Source organism: Rattus norvegicus, chromosome 8, assembly GCF_036323735.1.
Source record: "Rattus norvegicus strain BN/NHsdMcwi chromosome 8, GRCr8, whole genome shotgun sequence".
Classification (NCBI taxonomy): domain Eukaryota; kingdom Metazoa; phylum Chordata; class Mammalia; order Rodentia; family Muridae; genus Rattus; species Rattus norvegicus.
Window position 1 is genome coordinate 97828395 of NC_086026.1, and position 23139 is coordinate 97851533.

Sequence of the window (23139 nt, forward strand, 5' to 3'; positions counted from 1 at the left end):
TCCTAAAACCCCATAAACTGGCAACCCTGATGCACGGAGCCTGTAGGAAACTTTTCATATATAAACCATAACCCCAAAGGTCAAAGAGAATGACTGAGCCAAAAGAAGCAAGTGAATAACACCCGCTCTAGACCTTTAGGAAGGCTCCCAAATGTGAAAATAGGTTTGTAAGGTGCATAGTTATGATATACTAGGCATATTAAAACAAAACAAAACCAAAATAATACTCGTTACTCATAGAAAAAATATACTTAAGAAAATTAAGATGAACAATAATGCAACTTATTAAGCTCATCTAGTGTTTCTACTACTCTATGAGAAAACTAAAAATTAAGTCTGTAGTAGTCATTTTTAAAAAATGTATTGGTTCTTTGTGAATTTCCTATTATATACCCAATCACACTCATCTCTCCCTCCCTTTTTACCTGTCCTCTATCCTTTCAGTCTCACCCTCAACAGAGAGAAAAAAAATTTCATTGTAGAAGCTATAGTGTGTAGTATGTCCCACAGTATACCTTTTGTCCACATTTCTTTGCTTGCAAATGTTCACTGCAATGTCTCATTGACCTGGTACAAGCTACTCTATCAATATTGGAACCTCATTGGGACTCCTCTTGTATATTCTGTTGTCGCCCTATGCCATGGAGATCCTGTGGGCTTGGATCTGTAGGACCACCCCCTTCATGCAGTCCAGCAGTTCATTGATGAGTAGATATTAGGGCAGGCCAATTCAAAGTCCTGGATTTGGTCTTGACAGGTATCCAAACTGGTCAGCCCACTCTCATGCCTTCAGGGCTGGATCTCCAGCAACTCCCCACACCAGGGCCATCTTTACCCTGCTGCCCAGACAAGGCTTGCTCTCTCAAGTGTTGCAGCTGGTAAGGGACATGACCAGTCCCACTCTTTTCACCCCAGGAACAGCTCTTTTGCTGCTATAGATAGTGAAGACAAAAGGTAGGGGGGCTCTCTTCCTTGAGATGCCACTTCACAGTTAAGAAACAGGCCTGGTTCTCCCCCATGCCCACCCTCAAGGGTAGCTTACCTGCAACTCCCACATCAAGGGCCAGCTCTACTGTGCTGCCCAGGCAAGGGGCAGAGTATCTAGTCTTTTCTACTTTGTGGGTGCTTCCTTTTCCTACCCTTCATCCTGCCCCCCCCTCTGAGTTTTACCTCCCAACACTGAATAGGAGAGAAAGAAGGATAGAGGGGAGAGAGAAATTAGGACCCCCTGACACTAATTTCTTTCCTTTTGTTTCTTCTTTGACCACAGCAACTACAAACCATAACCAACCTCCCCGAATGACCAACAACCGCCTATCAACTCTAGCATTAAATACCCTCTGAAAAGTTCCCAAAATTCCAAATGTCATACAATCACAGAAACTATCTGCATTTGGCAAAACCATGCCTCTGCTAAAGCATGAGGCAAATCATTGTCAGCTGCTTCAGACAGTCCAAAGCAGCATCTCCATATCTAGGATTAAAATAAAACATATTCTTATAATCAATCTCTCTCTCTCTCTCTCTCTCTCTCTCTCTCTCTCTCTCTCTCTGTGTGTGTGTGCGTGTGCGTGTGTGTGTGTGCATGTGTGTGTGTGTGTGTGTGTGTGTTTAAGAAACCAAAATTCCAGAAGTCTCACTATAGTGAGGGGCCTTCTCTCCTGAGTGCTGCAGCACATGAGGGGCAGGGCCAGCACTCTTTTTTTTTTTTTTTAAATTGGTTATTTTCTTTTTTTTTTTTTCATTTTTTTTTTTATTAACTTGAGCATTTCTTATATACATTTCGAGTGTTATTCCCTTTCCCGGTTTCCGGGCAAACATCCCCCTCCCCCCTCCCCTTCCTTATGGGTGTTCCCTTCCCAACCCTCCCCCCATTGCCGCCCTCCCCCCATAGACTAGTTCACTGGGGGTTCAGTCTTAGCAGGACCCAGGGCTTCCCCTTCCACTGGTGCTCTTACTAGGATATTCATTGCTACCTATGGGGTCAGAGTCCAGGGTCAGTCCATGTATAGTCTTTAGGTAGTGGCTTGGTCCCTGGAAGCTCTGGTTACTTGGCATTGTTGTACTTTTGGGGTCTCGAGCCCCTTCAAGCTCTTCCAGTTCTTTCTCTGATTCCTTCAATAGGGGACCTATTCTCAGTTCAGTGGTTTGCTGCTGGCATTCGCCTCTGTATTTGCTGTATTCTGGCTGTGTCTCTCAGGAGCGATCTACATCCGGCTCCTGTCAGTCTGCACTTCTTTGCTTCATCCATCTTGTCTAATTGGGTGGCTGTATATGTATGGGCCACATGTGGGGCAGGCTCTGAATGGGTGTTCCTTCAGTCTCTGTTTTAATCTTTGCCTCTCCCTTCCCTGCCAAGGGTATTCTTTTTCCTCATTTAAAGAAGGAGTGAAGCATTCACATTTTGATCATCCGTCTTGAGTTTCGTTTGTTCTAGGGATCTAGGGTAATTCAAGCATTTGGGCTAATAGCCACTTATCAATGAGTGCATACCATGTATGTCTTTCTGTGATTGGGTTAGCTCACTCAGGATGATATTTTCCAGTTCCAACCATTTGCCTACGAATTTCATAAACTCGTTGTTTTTGATAGCTGAGTAATATTCCATTGTGTAGATGTACCACATTTTCTGTACCCATTCCTCTGTTGAAGGGCATCTGGGTTCTTTCCATTTTCTGGCTATTATAAATAAGGCTGCGATGAACATAGTGGAGCACGTGTCTCTTTTATATGTTGAGGCATCTTTTGGGTATATGCCCAAGAGAGGTATAGCTGGATCCTCAGGCAGTTCAATGTCCAATTTTCTGAGGAACCTCCAGACTGATTTCCAGAATGGTTTTACCAGTCTGCAATCCCACCAACAATGGAGGAGTGTTCCTCTTTCTCCACATCCTCGCCAGCATCTGCTGTCACCTGAGTTTTTGATCTTAGCCAATCGCACTGGTGTGAGGTGAAATCTCAGGGTTGTTTTGATTTGCATTTCCCTTATGACTAAAGATGTTGAACATTTCTTTAGGTGTTTCTCAGCCATTCGGCATTCCTCAGCTGTGAATTCTTTGTTTAGCTCTGAACCCCATTTTTTAATAGGGTTATTTGTTTCCCTGCGGTCTAACTTCTTGAGTTCTTTGTATATTTTGGATATAAGGCCTCTATCTGTTGTAGGATTGGTAAAGATCTTTTCCCAATCTGTTGGTTGCCGTTTTGTCCTAACCACAGTGTCCTTTGCCTTACAGAAGCTTTGCAGTTTTATGAGATCCCATTTGTGGATTCTTGATCTTAGAGCATAAGCCATTGGTGTTTTGTTCAGGAAATTTTTTCTAGTGCCCATGTGTTCCAGATGCTTCCCTAGTTTTTCTTCTATTAGTTTGAGTGTGTCTGGTTTGATGTGGAGGTCCTTGATCCACTGCACTCTTATTCTCACAACCCAGAGCCAGCTCTCCTGCCTGCCATAGATTGCAAGGGCCAAGAATAAGGAAGGGCATCTCTCACTTGCCCACACTGCCACATGGCAGACAAATTGTGGAACCATCTCTCCCACACTGGCACCTTCAGGACCTACTCGCCGGCATCCCAGCCATTAGGGTCAGCTCTACTGTGCTGCCCAGGTGAGGTCCAGGGCTTGCTCTCCCAAGTGCTGGAGCTGGTGAGGGGTGTGGCCCGCTCTCCTGCTCTCATGACCCCAGGACCAGTTCTCCCACCTGCTGCATGTGGTGAGGTGGGGAGTGGAAGGAGGGTATCTCCTCCTCGATCATGCCACTTCAGGGGAGACAAATGGTAGGGCCAGCTCTACTATGCTCATATGCTTGGCACTAGCTCACCCAAAACTCATGCATTGTTCAGAGTCTACTCTCCCAATGCAACTGGCTATGGGTGGGGTCACCTCTCCTCCTCTCAAGGCCTCAGGGCCACATCTCTCACAATGCCCAAGTAAGGAGTGGGGCCAGTTATGTATAACACTCAGACCCAGACAGGCCACCCCTCCACAGTGGCAGCACAGGCCAGGACCAGCTTCTCACATAAAGCTGTTCCTCACTACCCTGGAGTCTCCAGCTCTGCTTCCCTTCATTGCACCCAAATCCTTCTGTTTCTCTTTCTCTTCCATTTCTCTACCACTTACTTGTTCCTCTTAGCGGTGCCTGGGGTCTCTGAGAGTCTGGGTCATCTCAGGAGTGGTCTCGGGAGTGCTATGCCCTGCCTGTGCATTATGACACAGGGCAGGAGTCATCTCAGTCCTCATCTGCCTGCCCCAGGCCTACATAGCACCAGAATGAGCTCCCAGTCTCGGCCCCATGGCACCAGTCTGGTGGTCATCTCAGGCTTGCTCCTCACCCAGCCCATCTGAGTGGCTCCTTGTAGGGATTGTTTGCTTTGGGTTCACTCCTGCCCAAGGCTCAAGGCCCCAGATTGGGTTCTTCTAGTCTCTGGCTTGATCCCCATCCTGGGAGCCCACTCTGGGCCTGTCTGACACCAATCTGGTGACCATGTCAGTCTTGCTTTTCTCAGGGAATGTTAGGCTACTAATCACTCAGATGTTCGTAGATCAGAACCCTGAGATAGACACAGCCTCTCTCCTCTCTGCCACCTACTGACACACATGTGACACAGCAGCCACGCTGCTAGGGGCAGATGTAATAGTCATTTTAAATGCACAGTATTAACTAATTGTAGAGCTTGTTTCTGCTACTGCAAAAGAATTAGATTTTCTGTTTGCCTTGAATACAGGCAAAGGTTTCTATGATGGGGCCATTTCAGACTGCAATTTTAGACCATATTATTCCATGCTTAGTGAATTGTTTATTCATTATTCATTATCCATTATTCATTCAATATTATTTTTATTCATTTGCAAACATCAAACCTGTTCCAGTATTTGAACTGGTACCAAGGTATTGGCTTCTGCCTCCATTAAGCTCCTCCCATAGCTACATCTGGGAGACTAGGGGAGCTGTGCAGGAGGGGAGTTCATTCACAGGAACCTTTTTGGCCCTTCTGCTTTTCCCGTAGCTATCAGGGAAGACCTACCCTTACTAATGTGTGTGTGTGTGTGTGTGTGTGTGTGTGTGTGTGTGTGTGTGTGTGCAAGAGAGAGAGAGAGAGAGAGAGAGAGAGAGAGAGAGAGAGAGAGAGAGAGAATGTGGCCAGTTTTTTCCTTTGGTTCCCCTGTTCTTTTTCTCTATCTATGTATCATCTCCACACACATTTTTAAAGGTACAAAACTATAATTAATTCTTATCTCTACTTAGCAGATGTCATCAATCATTCAATAAATGTGAATTAAATTGCTACTATTGCTACTTCACATTCCCTTCTACAATATTTTTTTTGGTTAAATATTAACCACATATAGTCTTACTACTAAATCTGACCTCAAATATTGATAGCAGTTATGTCAGTAATTACCTGTGCAACTGTAGATACTTTCTCTCCGGGTCCTAATTTCTTCCTGTTCATGATAAAGAGACTGTGATACCGTCATGGGCAGAAGTGCCTTGAACTTATATGTTGACACTTTAATTGCCATTACTTCAGAGATGACTTAGAAAAAAGATCTCTTAAATAATATGAAACCCTTAAGGTGGTTCCTGATTCATTCTGACTAGTGTTCTAAAAGGATGAGGTGTGGGCTCGTTTGTATAAAGACCATGTGAAGTGACAGGCAGCCACAAGCCAAGGAGAGTAACATCAGGAGAAAGCAAGTCTGTGGTACTTTGTTCTTGAACTCCTGGCCCCAAGATCTGTGAGAAAATAAATTCTAGTTTAAGCCACGCAGTTTTTATTTTTATGGCAACCACTTGACAAATTGTTGTAGATGCAAACTGTGGCCTATGGAGGAACAGCTTTCCCCCCAAGAAAACTAAAAGTATAAAATACTTTATGGTAACACAATGCATTTTTTAAAAACGCTTCATCACACATTGGCTCTCAGACAACATTAGCAAACTAAGACCTACAAACAGGTCGTCTTGAAATTGCTTTTGAAGAGGAAATCGTTCCTGTTAAGACCAGCCTTCAAGGGTACTAACTTAGATACTGATTTTCATAGCCAGCCATACTATGTTAGGGTCTGAATCTTTGCTTGAATCCATCCCATTTCAATATCCCTGGTCTAACAAGCTGATAAACGCTAAACAAAGGTGAGAAAACCAACTCTAAGACAAAGGCTTATAAATCTAAAGGGATGGGAGGGTGGCCTGGGGAAGGCTGTGGGGGTGGCGCTTTTCTTTTATTAACTGCTAGACAGGAAATGAGGCTTAAAGTTTTGACGGGATGATGAGGGAGAGAGGAAGAGTGAGTATGTAGGTGGATTTCGGAAACAACTCAGGGAGGTTAAAGGCTGTACACTGAGAAACTGGGTTTAGTGCTAACTCTGTTACTGGTGACAGAGTCATCCAACATCCTCGATGGTCACTGGTCCACATCTTGATTCCTACACTGTTTCCATGAAGAAGAACACAGTCATCCTCACACCCATATTATAACCTTTAAATGACAAATTTAGGATTTGATGACCACCCCAAGCCATCTTTGCTTATCTTGGTTTCAGGCTTCCCCCGGCGTCATGGCTCCCCATCTCAGGTAGGAAATGCTCTAAAGCAACATCAGTGATGGTGAAATAACTCCACAGTATTTGCATCCTGTTCTTATTGTGTGCCACATAGCAAGATGGGAGCTGTTGGTGCAAGGGTGTTCAAAGAAAGTTCATCTGTATTAGGTCACTATGGTAACGGGGCTGGCTCTGTTGACTGTTCATTTAATAACTTCCATAGCACTCGACTGCCTTCTAGTGAAATACTTCATTTCATTTGCCCATAATCCATCCCGTCTCCTGCCCATCACACCTTTAATAACCTCACGTCACATCCTCATTAATTTTTCTCCCCCTACATCATAGAGCTTTATATTTTAATATTAGAGTCGGTCATCTTGTTAGCTTGATTTATTGTTTTCCTCTTTCGGAAAGTTCGAACTCTGTTTCTCTGTACTATAAATAACAAAGCCTGGGTTGGATTGAATAACAAAGCTGTAATTCAGGCTTGGGACTTTGCTGCCATTCCTAAGGCCTCAGCCACACCCCTAGGGATGTGATGTCAGAAGAGGCTGGTGACTGAGTTACAACCCTGCAGTCAATCAAGGCCTTATGCTATTCAAAGTATTTCCACAAATGACAAGTTATTAATGCTTCAAAATGAAAGTTGGAACTACAGGAGATCAGATGTTAGTTTAATGAGGACAGTTATTTCTTTTTCCTCTTTCATTAGGTAGGAGCCTTTATTTTCTTTCTCCACTTTAGAGAAACAAATTACAAGTAATAAATTTAAAAATTGGGGTATTCGAGGTGTATTAATTGTGGTCGTTGTTGCACAACATTCTTTACACGACATACTAGTTTTTAGTGTACTATTAAAAGAAAAGAACAAAAGTAAGGAAAGAAGGAAGAAATAAAAGAGATTGGAAGGGAGAGAGGTAGGAAAGGAGGAAAGAAAGAGAAGAGGAGGAGGGAGAAGGGGAGAAGGAAGGTGGGAAGGAAGAAAGAGAGAAGGAATAAGGAGAGAGGGAGAGAGGAGAGGGGAGATGCTATCCTAAAGTTTTAATCATCTCATAACTTAATTACTTAATTCTAAACACTGTTAAATGGCCGTGCATGTGAAAACTTGGAACATGACAAAGTAAAAACCAAACAAATTCTGAGACTGGGTTATACAGTTAGGTGAAATCACACATCTAAGTCATTCATGTTACATGGAAACAGCTCACAGGTTTTATGTGTTATAAAATGCTAGAGTCCTCAAAAACTGTTATAATACTTTTATTAAAACTTTAATAGAACGACCCATTTTGTTTTGTCAAACATTTGACTTTTTAGGACTATGGGCATTAGAAAACTCTGAGAAATATAGTCAATCTGCTGCATTTATAGAGAAAGCTCCCCTGTGAAACTATCATTATCCTAGGTGGGGGCCTTAATCATCGCCCCTTTGAGGATCTGCTGAACGCTGTGTGTGTTTTAGACAAAGGACAACATCAACATCAACAAGCTCTCCCCCCGCCCCAAATTTTAGACATTTCAGAGGATTCATGATGTCAGAGTGTGAACATTTATCCAATGGAGTAAACTCCATTTTAAAAAGCAACCCCTTTTCTCTACTGTCTATGGAGCTTACATCTCAGCCAGATGGGAGGGGTGAGTGCCCACGCTCTGTTATACAAAAGGTCAGGTGCATTAAATTATGTAAGTCAAAAGAGCTAGAAAGGAGATTTGAGATGTTTGAAAGAATCAAACCATGGTAATTGAATGTTATATTATGTAAAAAGTGCACCAAAACTCACAGAGCATCCGTGAAAATGTACAATTATTATCTGTCAATAAAATCATCTGATATTTGATTCCAAGGCTAGGAATTCTATTTTCCATGAGGAGTTAAACTTTGTTTAGCATGCAATATGTTCTAAAAGCAAACACAATTCATTTCCAAAGCACACAGTGCTTGCTAGAGTCTACTGAAATGCAATTCCTGATCAATGTTACGAACATGCTTTTGATAGGAAAGTTAACATAATCATATAATAACGAGCTTCTTTTATGACCAGTAATATAGTCAAATAAATAAAAGAATAATTATTGTTATTTTCATAGCCATACCATATATAATTAAAAGCAGTCCCTTTGTCCTTTGTGTAATCAGAAACTAAATGCACTCATTAGTCAATAGTCATTAGTCAATCTAATTTAGTAATTTAGGTAGGTAATTGTTAAAAGGGGGCATAATATTACATAATGACTATGCTAGCTTATTCACTCATATTGTATGCTCAGAGACAAAGGGATTAGCGATTAGGCCACAGTTACCTTTCTCCAGCTGGTCTTTCACTAATCACTGTTCCTCTGTCTCAGCTGCTGGTAAAAATGCCCAGTTTCTTTTGATCCCTTTGCTCCACTGCCCTTTGTTTTGACACACATCCATTTACATAGTCAGCAGCATTTTGAAAGTGTTTGTGCTGAGAGCAGATCTCCCCATAGCCTTGATTAAGTAGCCCTAGGAGGAGGCCAGAAGTCTTAGGTCCCCCATCATACCACACAGAGGCCATCCCCTCCTTAGCCAAAATCTCTGAGTTTTAACAGACAGAAGCCCTTGGCATCTTCCTCTGCTGTGACTCACAGAACAGCAGTACCTGGATTTTTTTTGTCAAATTTTTCAATCAGGTTTGGATTCATAAGGTTTTTGGCCAATAGTTGCATCAATCATAACAGTGAGCTGAGTTCTCAGTTTAAAACAACTAGAAGACATTCCTAGCAGGAATGTCCCTACCCAGAAAATGTCAAAGACAATCTAGGACAACCCTGATTGAGACAAGTCTTAATCGCTACAACTGACAAAACTTAGTGACATTCAGAGACATCCAGACTATGTATCCAAATGACCCAAGGTCATTCTCCTTCTCTTCCATAGTTAAAACCCACTCTGTAAAGAAACTACTTCTATTTAACAAATCAAATGAATGCAGGCATGAAATCCAGACATCCTATCTTTGGCTATAAGTTCAAAGGAGCTTTATAAATTTACCACAGTTGGAAATATATAAAATTACCCCATTATAAATTTACCCCACCCCCACCACCCAGCTGAGGACCAAACCCAGGGCCTTGTACTTGCTAGGCAAGTGCTCTACCACTGAGCTAAATCTCCTAACCCATTCAGCTTTTGAGAATAAAAAAATGGACTTCATCAGGGTGAAGTACAAAATCTATCAGAGTTGAAGATTTTTGAGTTATTTAAAGATCTTGGAACTTTCTTGAGAAATCTTCTGTAAATTCATTGACATCTTTATTGAAGCAACACTCATCAGAATATTTTATTCAATGTGATTCCCCTGCCCTTTGTCCCATTGGTTGTTTTGCCTTCTGCCATTCCATTAGATGGAATCTAACACTTCACTTTGATCCTGTTACATGTACAATGACATTGACTATGTCTCCAAGAAAATTCAAGGAAATACCTGTTAATGTCCTATTAGGCTATGTGATCTGGTATCATCACTTCTGAGTGTGGGTGGGGGTCAAAATAAATTAAAATCAGTATATTAAAGAGACATCTGCAGGCACACGTTCACCACAGCCTTTTTCCCAATAGCCAAGACACAAAATCAAACATAAATGTCCATCAGCAGGTGCCCAGGCAAAGAAAATGTGCTATCATATGCAAATATTGTTGTTTAGCCACAAAAGAATGGAATTCTGTAATTTGTGATAGCAGATGAAACTGGAAGGCAGTGTATTAGGTGAACTCAGACACGGGCGCAGAAAGACAAAGGTCACGTGTGCTCTTACAGAGAGAAAGTGAGTTCCACAGAAGTAAAGAACAGGGAGAACAATGCTTAACAGACACTGGGAAATGGTTGGGTTAGCATGTCGGAGTAGACTGAATAGCAGCATACTATAGTGGTAAGATAGCTAAGCATGGCAACTACTAATTGTATATTTCAAACAGCTAGGAAAACAGATATTCTTTCTTACCCTCTTCATTTAATTTTAATACAGTTTTTCTCTAACAGTTCAGAGATATAACGAGCTTCATTTTGTTTCAAGGGCTACTTTACAAAAGTAACTAAATATTACAAAGTATATTGCAATTACTTCAGATCTTTTTTGATCACTTGACAACATTTTTAAACTTTTTCAGATTTAAATTGACTTTCTAATATCAGCGCATCTTCTCCCAGTGTTACTTTTACCTGCACCAGCGATGAGTACAGCCAAAACTATCATAAACGTGTGCCTTTAAACTTAGAAGAAGGAAAGATATCTGAGTCTTAAGGTCCATCACTTATACTCTGATTCTGAATTGATGGATACAAAATTTTGATATTATATGGTCTATTTTTAAAACTGAGAACTTAATTTTAACAGTTTATTTTGTTAATCATTGTATGTGTTTACATTTCAAAGGATATCCTCCTTTCTGGTTTCCCCTCCACAAACCCCCTCTCTCACCCCTCCTCCCCTTTGCCTCTATGGGGGAGGTAAAGCAGATTTTCAATGCCTTTTTTGTAACTATGGAGAAATGATAAATGTTTGAGACCACTCTACAAACCATCTTAACTTTGTCTCTACCCACTGTGTACACAAGTTGAAAGTTTACAATGAATCTCATAATATGGATATTTATGGTACATTGATTAAAGGCTTAAATTTTTTCAGTCTTTTTAGAATACTTATTTTACTGAGTGTATAAATGTCCCATCTGTGTATATGTATGCCACGTGCATGTCTGATGCCTCCAGAAGTCAGAGGGCATTGATTACCTGGAACTGGAGCCATGGATGGCTGTGAGCCACCGTGTAGGTGTAGGTGTTAAGAATCAAACCTTAGGCCACTGCAGGAACAACAAGCGCCATCTCCCCAGCTTCCTTTTGAGTCTTAGTAGGAAGCACTAGGTTAACTCTAGACTACACTCACTTCGGACTGTCCATAAAATCTCCCATACTTTATGTGCTATCTCACCAAAGCTTTGAAAATCTAGAACTCTGTAATTAGCAATACTCATTTCATGATACATATAAAAACCCAAAGGCAAGAAATAGAGACTTTCACATTGGCTTGGCATATAGAAAATAGCTTATAATGGAAATTCTTCCATCTTTTTCTATTCTTTCTCCATTAATCATTTTTAACTACACCGGTTTCTCCCACACTCTAAAATAATCCAACTAGAAAACTGTATCCATAGAGAGTCTCACCTAAAAGTGTATTTTGGCGCTGACTAACTTATTTTGGTTTTCAAAGTATATTATGCATGTGTCTTTCCCACAATATTCATATTTCCTCGAGTGTAAAACAAATAAAAATATTAATTGAATTTAATAAATCATAATGCTAATGATGGGGAAGTTATCAGGAAAATAAGGTAAGTCTTCAAATACCAGAAATAATAAAAATTCACAAACCATCAAGATGACAAACAAATAGGGAGCCAGTTCCTCTCCAGGAGACACATCCTAAGCCTGGGTACTCAGAAAGGTACCATCCAATCAGAGATAGCAGCTTAAAGACCAGAATTCTGAGCATCAGTTTCCTTCACGAAAGGTAGCAAGAACATCAGCACGACATCTTCCTATCTCAATATTCCTGATCTAAAGCTACTCACCGACGACAAAGATAAGGACCTAAATTTACACTATGTATGCTGTCAAACGCAAGCAAGCAAACAAAACCTCTAAATCAAGACTCTAGTTTAAATGTTCTCTGATGGTAATGCCCTGGTACCCAACAGAGGCAAAGGAATGCCTGCTCTAGAGGGTATAGTTTACGCAGAGGACATGCTGAGGTCACATGGGTGTGCCAATCAGAGGGCATTCACATTCACCATTAAAGGAAACAAGTCACTATGAGAATGTATCAGCAAGAACTCTCTACAGTCTAGAGTTCTACAAACAAGATTACAGATATAGAAACTATCAAATATCAAATAATAAATATATGTAATAAAAAAGAAAAGGAGGAAATGTAACAAAATCACCAAAATTCTATCAAAATCAGCAAGGCAGATTTGAAAAGGAATTGAAAGTCTTTTCCTGAAAGTGTGTGTGTGTGTGTGTGTGTGTGTGTGTGTGTGTGTGTGTGTGTGTATTCTATGAATTCTAGAAGTTGTGTGTGTTCTATGAATTCTAGAAGTTGTGTATGTTACATAAATTCAAAGGTTATATTCTATTACATTGAGCAGACATAGAAAATGAGAAACTCACCTAATGAGTTATGTAGATTAAAATTAAACTCAAGTAAAGAGAAACATTCATAAACTGGAAGGTAGATCTGAAGAAAACTCATAGAATGTTGTATGACAACGGAAAGATCACTTTTAAAGAAGCAAGAGATGTCAAGAGACATAAGTTAGGATTGTGAGTTCCAACAAAATGCCAGGGAGAGAGTAAGGATCTCCCTAGCTCTAAAACATCATTCCTTGATTTTAATATTCTCATCAATTCCCAGTCAGCATAAATAACACATTCATCATAGTGAAATGGTTAGTGACAAGGACAGAGACACATCACACACTCAGCGAACTAAGAAATAAGCCTATTGGTACTTAAGTGCAATTGGAAACACCTACCAAAAAGTTAGATGGCCTAAGAGTTGGAGATAAGGATAAACATGCATCCATGTATACATACATACATACATACATACATACATACATACATACATACATGACAAACCTAGTGTGGTAATATTAATGACACACTCTAGCTGATAGGTACATGGTACTTACTGTAATATTCCACTTATCTCTGTTTGAAAAAAATCATGGTGTAATATTAGAAAAAAATAAAGAGTGGAAAGATTCCCTGGACAGGAATCCCCATCACTAATTCATTTTTACTATCTCCAAAGGATCTAAGAAACCCCAGATAGCCAGATGACAGCTTCAGAAAATGTAAAGGGAATAGCTGGTGGCATAGGGCTTTACCCACAGTGAACCCACATACAAGCCATCATGAGACTAAAACACTTTGGGGAGGGAAGAGGAAGAATATGCTGTAGGAAAAGCTCCAGGAAGAAGAAAACCAATCTCTGTTTTATCTATGATATACTTTATCTGTTTTATCTATGATATACTTTACCAAAAGAATTCAAGATCCCACTGTGTTACAGCAGTTAGATAAGCTGCGCTCTGATTCTGTGTCTAAGAGACACCAGCAGTTAACTGGCAAGCCCTGTAGTTCAGATTTAGAAAGATATTTCAAAGCAAAGCCCAGAAAAGGCACTGAAATTGATGACTTCAATGGAGTGGGGGAGACATTGCCAGATGGTAGAAATTTCAGCAGAAATACTGTTGATTTTAATGTGTCGTTTAAAAGCTGTGGTTCTGTATTTAAAAAAAAAATCATGCAGTCCCAAAGACAGCAAAGGACTTGACAAGCACTTGAGAAACATGGTGAAGAGGGAGGGTCTCTTGTCCTGGCCTTGTAGGAATGGGCCCTGTGTGAGCAAATCAGAAGCAGCAGCTGTATTTATTGTGGCGTTACAGCTGGTGATGATACTTTAGACCCATGAATTGCAGTCAGTCACAGCAGTGGCAGAGAGAACAGCCACAGTTAGGATGCTCATGTCATTATGAGGATGTGATTGTTGAAATGGGATGCAGACCATCACGGGACACTAAGACCAGAAATGACATTGGATGAGTTGATGAAAGATGAGGCTGCTTTGAACAAAAGCCAGGCACAAGCCACACCTGACCACACAACACCCCCAGATCAAGAGTCACACTGACGTCTAAGGGATGGGGAGTTAGAAACAATACCAGAAGCAGTACTGCAGAACAACATGGATTTGTTTAAGTTTTTTTCATAAATAATTTTTTTATCATTTTATAAGCTGCGGAGGAGGAATAGTCTGCCATTTTCAAACCTTTTGTGTAGTCACAAAATTCTACTTGATGAAAACTCAGCTGGGATTTCTATCAAAATTGGATCGCTCTAACTGAGGTCAAAATTATAGCTGTGGATGTTGAAAATAGGTAAAACAGGGCCAGCGTAAACTTCTTCCTGTCTGTACAAAATGGTGTACTATTTCCTGTTTAAAAGCAGTCTCGGTGTCTGGTAATTAATTCCTGTGCTGTTCTTTCTGTTTTTCTATCAATGCCTACTAAAATTTTGCTAACTCAAAATTTTGAAAATGATCCAAGCTTTTAACTAGGTCTGACATTTTATTTTCTTTTTTTTTTCCTTTTTATTCTTCTCTTGTTTATTACATCACAACCACAGTTTCCTCTCCCTCCAATCCCTCATTTTCACTTCCCCTCAGAAAAGAGTGGGCTTCCTGGGGACATCAACCAACCACAAGTTGCAATAAGACCAGGTACATACCGTCACATCAAAGCTGGACAAGGCAAGTGACTAAGAGGAAAGGGCTTCCAAAAGTAGGTAAAAGAGTCAGGAACAGCCCCTACTCCCACTGTTGGGATGCCCTCAAGAACACCAAGCAATGTACCCATATCATATACACAGAGGACCAGACTCCCGTTGGCTCCCTAATTCCTGTGAGCCCCCATGAGTCATGTCATCATGGTCATGGTCAGTTGATTCTGTGGGCCGTGTTATTATGACCCTTGTGGTTCCTCTGATCCTTCCCCTCCCTCCCTGAGCTTTGCCTACTATTTAGCTGTAGGATTCTCCACCTGCTACCATGGGTTGCTGGATGAAGTCTCGCTGGTCTCTTTGATGACTATTCTGCTAGGCTCAGATCCCAGTACACTCTGCAGGCAGGACAAATGTAGGTTGAAGGTTTTGTGGCTGGGTTGGTGTCCTAATCCCTTCATTTGAGACCTTTCCTGGTTGCAGAAGATGGACAGTTCAGGCTCCATGCTCCCTCCCCCATTATTAGGAGTCTTTGCTAGTAAAGTGTTCCTCTTGTAGATTGTATGGAGTTTCCATTGTAAATCTCAAATGCCCCAAAACACTTAAAAGTTCAACATTCTTAGCCATCACGGAAATGTAAATCAAAATTACTTTTCAGATTCATCTTATTCCTGACAGAATGGCTAAGATCTAAAACCACAAATGACATCCCATGTTGACTAGGCTATAGAGTTAGGAAAACACTGCTTCACTGATGTGGATGTACGAACTTGTATGACCACTTTCGAAGTCAATGTGATAGTTTCTGAAAAAAAAAATTGGGAATTGATCACCTCAATACTCATCTATAAACAACCTAGATGTCCCTCAACTGAATGATGGATAGAGAAAATGTGGTACAATAATACAATGGAGTATAACTCAGCTATTAAAAACAACATCATGAAATTTGCAGACATATGTATGAAACTAAGAAACCGAGACCCACAAAGACAAACATGACAAGTAAGTGGACATTAACTGTAAACTAAAAGACAATCATGCTACACCCCACAAACCCAGAGAGACTAAGCAACAAGAAGGGCTTGAGGGCAGATGCAAGGATCTCCCTGGGAAGGGAAAATAGAGTATGTTTCATGAGTGTTCCCAGGTGGGGTTGGGAACAGGAGGGATAGAGTTGGGGGCAGGGAGGGAGAAATACTGGGATAATGACTGGTTTGTGGGGTCATTTAGGAAGTGAGGTGGAAACATTTTATTTTCTTAATGGAATAAAAACATCCAGATGTAGCCCACTTATTTAAATGATATACCATTCCTTTGAATCGGCATGTAGCCAATTTCTAATTATCTCCAATATTGATGAATAGGTAGAGCAGGTTTAATTAAATCTTACTGGTGATGAAGAAAGTTCACTTCCATTTATACTTTACCTAACTTCTAAGTTTTCAGTCAGCAGCTGAAGGGAATAGTTCAGGTCTTTTCTGCTTCCATTTGTCTTTTCAACATCCCAGCAAGAGTTCTAATGAGTGACCATAGTTAGGCTATAGGGAAAGGAGGTCCAGGGATCAGAAGATATCTCAAAACCTATGTTTCACTAGGGCCTAGTGACATGTGCTTATAATCCCAGAACTGGGGTGGTAGAAACAGGTGTGTCACTGAAGCACTCTCACCAGCCAGCAGAACATAGCTGGCAAGTTTCAAGTCAATGAGAAACTCTATCTCAAAAAACAAGATGCATAGTGTCTAAGTAATAACACCCAAGTTTGACCTCAGACCTTCACATGCATGTGCACACAGTTGGCATGTGCACTTACACAATTAGCACTATTAGGAGGGATGACCTTATTGGAGGAAGTTGTCTCCATGTTGGAGGAAGTTTGTCACTGTTAGGTGGGCTTTGAGGTCTCCTCGTGTTCAAGTTTCAACCAGTGTGGAAGAGACCCTCCTCCTGGCTGCCCGTGGAAGACAGTCACCTCCTGGCTCCCTTCAGATCAAGATCTAGAGCTCTCAGATCCTTCAGCACCAAGTCTTCTACATGATGCCGTGCTTCTTACCATGATGATAATGGACTGAACCTCTGAAACTCTAAACCAACTCCAATTAAATGTCCTTTACAAGAGTTGTCTTGGACATGGTATCTCTTCACAGCAATAAAACTCTAAGATAGTCCCTCAACCAGATAATCACCTTTGGATATTACTTCTTGGGGGTGATCAGATATCCCACTATTGCCCCCCCCTCAACAATATGTCTTTCATATTAGTCTTCTCTTTATTTTTTCCTTTTCATGTTTACAAAATTTTTCTCTATTTTCAAGTCTCTTTTCCCCAAATTTTTACCATAGCAGAAGATATGCAAATTCCACAGAAACAAATATGGTCTCCAGAGAAATGGTGAGGACTCTCAAGGGTCCCATCTTTTCCTGCCTTCTATGATGAAAGCTATCACAGCTCCTCTTCCTTCTGGTACCAGGAAAGGGAATCAACCTTGCTGTACATTAGCCATGGGCCAGACATGATTGGGAGTTATACATCTAACCCTCATTCAGCCTTGTTTTCATCTAAATGTAATACGGTTTGTCACAACTATCTTACGGATGTCCAGGGATTAGGTTCTATGCTACTCTTGAGTAATGGATTCAAGCTTTCAGTGTTTCTACAACAAAATGCTTCAGAACACAAGGCACACCATCTTACTGAGCTCTGCTGAGTTTCCCATATCGACCTCCACTTAAGAAGGAAATATAAAGGGGTTAGGGATTTAGCTCAGTGGTAGAGCGCTTGCCTAGCAAGCGCAAGGCCCTGGGTTCGATCCCCAGCTCCGAAAAAAAAAAAAAGAAGGAAATATAAAATTTATAGAACTTTAAATTGTTAGTTATGTAACTAAAGAGGAGAAAAGTATGATTTGAGTGTTTTAATGAGTACCAAACCAATTCAATTTCATATTAAATGTTTAAAGAGAATCTCAGAGAAATATAAAAAACGTAAGTAATATTTTGTATTTACTTTTTTGTTAAGAATGGAAGCTTTTGTTATCTCTGTTCCCCCACAAAAGTTCTACAAGAATGGCAGACAATAATGTGTTTGCTTATGTTAAATGATAAATCTATAGAACTAAAGGAATGGAGAAGACAGAATCAATATTCTAGATTCTAGGGCAGAAAAGAATAGTGAAATAGACAGCACGTGTTTGGAGGCAAGACACTAACAGATAGAAGGGAAAACTGAAGGAAATGGGATTTGTGAGGGCTGGAGAGATCATTCAGAGGTTAAAAGTACTGACTGCTCTTCCAGAGGTCCTGAGCTCAATTCTCAGCAATCGCAACTGTCTATAATGGGATCTGATGCCCTCTTCTGGTGTTTCTGAAGACAGCTACAGTGTAGTCATATAAATAGAAACAAATAAATCTATTAAAAGAAAGAAAGAGAACTGTGGCAGCATAGGACCTTTGGAGACAGGGGCAGATAGAGTTGACTTTTGCTACTTTGTGTTTTCTTTTCTTCCCACTCTTTATCCCCCCAGTTTCACTCCATCACTATATAGGAGAGAAAGAAGAATATCAGGGAGGAGAGAGAGAGAGAGAGAGAGAGAGAGAGAGAGAGAGAGAGAATATCTGATGTCTTTCTTCTCATTTCTTCTTTGAACCTGACTACTAGCTAACTGCAATCAACTCCCCCGAATGACCATTAACCACCAACCACCAACCCACCCCACCCCACCTCTCAAAGCCCCAGCATTCATCTAACCTCTGAAAAGTCCTCAGAATTCCACATGTCACACAGTCAACAAAAACTATCTGTCCCTGGGAAAATCACACCCCTGCTAGAGCATGAGGCAAATCAAAGTCAGCTGCTGTGAACAATCTGAAACAACACCATATGCCACACCTGGGAGTAAAATGAAGACACATTCTTATAATATTTCTGTGATTTTTTAAAGAAACCAAAATTCCAAAATTGTCATTACAGGCATATAAAACATTAATTACGAAATACTGGTGGGGGGAAAAAAAGAAAAAGAAATACTGGTGGATGCCATGTGAGTTTTCCCGTCTTCTCAAGTACCAAGAGCCAAGTGACTGCTCTTCCTTACCATGACAGACAGCAAAAGTCTTTCATCCAGGGAAGGTAAAACAGATCTCTTAGCTGATGAACCACAGGCCTGGTCAGAGATGGGAAGAGAAAGTAGATAGGTCAATGTTAGTAAAGGCCTCTCTCTCTCTCATGCTTACTACACATTTACCTGTCAGTACTGTGTACTTCCTCCTGTGACACACAGTGATGTGCTTCTCCAAGAGATAGGAACAGCCCACAGAAAGAGGCCTAGTGAGACTATCAGTATCAGATCACTCATGTCCTCAGCTCACGGTTGGCTTCAGCTCCACATAAGAACTCAATCATTACTTCTGTCATGCTCCACCCTCAGGCATGGGCAAGAAGACAGGTTTCTCCATTTGTCTGTGCCGTTAAGGCAAGAAAAACAATGTTTAAAACTAGATAGATGTTTATCACTAGCAAGCTAGGTATTACTTAGGGTGAAATGTTTATTTTATTTATACTCACGATATTCCCACCAAATCTTGACTGGTTAACTAGTCTTTGTGGGATACACTTAGAGGTAAAATATGCTGGCTTTTAATACCATGACTTTACCAGCAAGAATGAAATGTTGACTCCTCTGCTTTTGAAATTAGAGCCATAAAAGGAAATCTTCTCTGCATACCCACCTCTGGGACAGTATGGAGAGTGTGGAATGTTTCCAGGTAAAAATCATGGGAGTGGGGGAATCCCTTAGACAACAATAAAACATTTTACAAATGGTTGTGGTGTGAGTTTTGAATCCCTATCCACACTATAAAGGTAAAAAAAAAAATTGTCGCACACAGGTGTGTTTGGTGCACGAGTTTGTTTTGGCAAATGTTCCCTAAATTAGCAGTAGCACCAACCATGGCAGTGGACATACAGAAGGCCCACCATTAAAAAGATGTGGGTGAGGGAATGGCAGAGACAAGCTGTAAAAGTCAAGCCCCTGCTATAGTTTAGATCTGGACAAAACTCCAAGGTAGGAGTGTTAAATCCCCTGGCACTGTTGGGAGGTAATAAAAATTGTAAGAGATGGGGTCTGGTGGGACATTTATGATCACTGGGATCATGGTCTAAGGTTCATTTCCTGACCACCACAAGATGAGCATTTCCCACTGCCATGTACGCCCCCTATGTTGTCCTGACTCATCTCTGACCCAGAAGCAATCGGTCTGTCAAAAATGGACTGGAGTCTCTAAAACTATGAGCAGAAGTAAATCATCTTTAAAGATTATTTTCAATAATTATTTGAGAATTTCATATAGTGTACATTGATCATATTCACCTCACACACAAACTCCTTCCCCTAGCTCCTCACAGACCTGCTCTCTCGCCTCCCCACTACCACCCAACTTTGTATCCAATTATTCCTATGCATATAACTCCTGGGTACAGACCCATCCACTGGAAAATTATTAACCTACAAGGAGCCACAGCCTTTAAAAAACTGACTCTTCATCTCCAAGAAGCACCAACTGTAAGTAGCTCATCAGTTCAGTCTTGTGAGCCCTTCCCCACCCCACCCCGCTTCATGCTAGTATGTTGAGTAGCTTAACCTTGTGTAGGTCTTATGAAGGCAACCACAGTTGCTGTGAGTTCCTGAGTACTGGCATCCTTTCATGCCCAAATGGCATGTCTTAACTCTGGTCCTTCCTGACCTCTCTTCTGACTTTGACAATCTTTCCATCCACTCTGCCTAAGGGTCATTGAGTTTTGAGGGTGGGGGATGTTGTGTGTCTCATCTCTCCTCTTTCTAAGTTGTTTTAGTGAATTTTCTATTGTTTTGACAAAATACCTGAGAAAAACAAAGTTAAAAGAAGAAAAGATATTGTTCATGGGTTTTAGTCTATGATTTCTTGGTTCAGTTGCTTTGGGCTTGTGCCAAGTAAGAAGACCTTGTTGTGCAGAAACATGCTTAATGGTAGAAACCTATCTACCCCATAGTGGGGGGGGGAGGGATAAGGGAGGGAGGGAAAGAGGAGAGGAGAAGAGAAAGGAGGGGGAGAAACAAGAGGAAGACAGAATCCCAGGATATGATATTTCTCTCTCTCTCTCTCTCTCTCTCTCTCTCTCTCTCTCTCTCTCTCTCTCTCCCTCCATAAAACAATAAACACCTTTATTACATGAGCTATGAATGATGATTTATTTGCCTTTTCTGGCTTTATTATTGGTCAGATAGAACTCCAGTTCCTTGTCTTCTAGCACATAACCATCTGCTCTGCCACACTGGCCTGATCTTAAGGCAATAAAGGAAGGAGCTTGCACTGCTAGAACTGCTCATCCAAAAGTCTGCTGATTTTAGCATTCTTTTTCCTTCCATCATAGTTCTTTTGAATTTCCTTGGATCAGTTTTTACTTAAAAATCTCTTCCTCCTCAGGAGTCAGCTTGGCCCCCTCCTTGTAGCCCAAGGGTAGGGCATAGTGGGACACTGTCGGTTTGGTGTGCTGGCAGGAAGCAAAAAGCAATTCCTCATCAGGGTCTTGGTGCAGACCACCAGCTTGTTAACAGATACATTGAAGACAACATCAATGATCTTTTTTGTGAATATAACACTCAGAGTCCCAGAAAAAGTTCCTCACATCCAATCTCAGGGCATGGTACTTCTTGCATTCTTGAACTTGGACTGTGAATGTATACAACGATGGTTAATCTTAGTGTTGGTAGCAGCCCATCCTAGCTCGCACTTCCCTGTCTTGCAGTAGGGCTTTCTCTTATCCCCAGTCTTGCAGCGCTTGTGCTGTTTGTCCTGAGACCTGCTCATCACTCGGTGTCAGCTATGAAGAACTCCCAATATTCTCTTTAGGAACATGCTTCCAATGACTTAACTTCCTCCTGGTAGGTTTCACCACCTAAAAAAACAGTACTAACTCCCAACAACACCATAGTCTGATATCCAAGCCTTCAGCATGGGGGCTTTGTGGGAATTCTAGAAAGTGGTCCTCTGACCACCACACACATGTTACAGAGCATACATGTGTGCTCTCTCACACACAGACCATAACCATTATAAATAATGAAAGAGGCAGAGACTTCTGTTGAGTCAGTGAAGTCAGGAAGGAGTCAGTCACCCTCATGAATTAGTGGTCCCTAAGAAAGAGCTGTGCTTTCACTTTCTACCATATGAGGAACAGGTCCTCTCCAGACACCAATCTCCTGGCACCTTTCTCTTGTATGTCTCTTCCTCCAGAACTGACACCCATACACACTCACTGTTGTAAATTGCCTATTGAAGGCAGTTAGTTTTGCCTACCTGAAAGGATTAAGATAATGAGACCAAAACCTCTAAGTGAAAAATAAATTTAACTAGATTCAGTGAGAACTCTTAATTGACACAAACACTTGTGGTCTAGGTGTCAAAGAGAAAGAAAATTAGTAACAACCAACTATTTGGTGAACGTAGATCCTGACTGTGTCCTAGGCACAAAGAGTTCCCATCTGTTTCTGCAGTCCTCACAGCACTCTACACAGAAGGATGTGATGGACTCTCGAAGTCCTTCTTCAATACTATCAAGTGCCAGGGTTCCAAACAGTGGACCTACTGGGTGCTTACTTGCAAGAGCTTTGGGAGCATAAGAATCACCACTTGTGTAGCTAGCAATACACTCTTTCACATGTTAGACCACTGGAAGGAGACATCTTACCCTGTAAAAATTAGGGTATAAAAGGTAACTCACCGGGGTCATCCTTCTAATAACTACTAGGGATTGCATGTAAATCCAATTAGGCCAGCATCTGTAAGACATGTGTTTTAATGACCACACTTCATTCCTAAAGATAAAAAGCAAAATAGGCAGAAGAGTAAACAGCGGGACTAGCAACATAAAAAGACAGTAGAGAGGAAAACATTTTCCTCAGGTAGCCATCATGAGCATCCGTAGATCGCTCTGTAGAACTCCGACCTGATCGCTTCCCTTATATGAAATATCTTTTCTCCCTGTATATCATGAGAACTTCACAGAGGAAAACTTCATCAGCAAGCACCTCCTCCTCATATAGCGAAAGCAGGAAACCAGTCACTTTTTTATTGGGCAGCATTGCTATGAACAGCATTGCTAAGCGTAGAGCCTGTTAGACACGATGCCCTCTTTACTGGACGTTAACTTTTCGGTCTGCTGTTTAGGAGAAAGGCAGAGCAGGAGATGGAATTCGATGCCATCAAACTCCTTGATCTGGAGGGGAAACAGAGACCTCTTATCTTGA

The 23139-nt window shown here is 41.1% G+C and overlaps 1 long non-coding RNA gene and 1 pseudogene across 1 annotated transcript in view; both read right to left on the minus strand.

Annotated features, from left to right (window-relative positions):
• LOC108351758 (uncharacterized) overlaps positions 1-21003 on the minus strand; it is a 61258-nt gene extending 40255 nt beyond the window's left edge. Inside the window, exon 1 of the long non-coding RNA XR_010054444.1 lies at positions 18949-21003. This is a non-coding gene — a long non-coding RNA (uncharacterized LOC108351758). The remainder of the gene's footprint in view (positions 1-18948) is intronic.
• Positions 4506-4627, minus strand: LOC120094499 (small nucleolar RNA SNORA17; annotated as a pseudogene).
• Positions 21004-23139: the final 2136 nt, after the last annotated feature.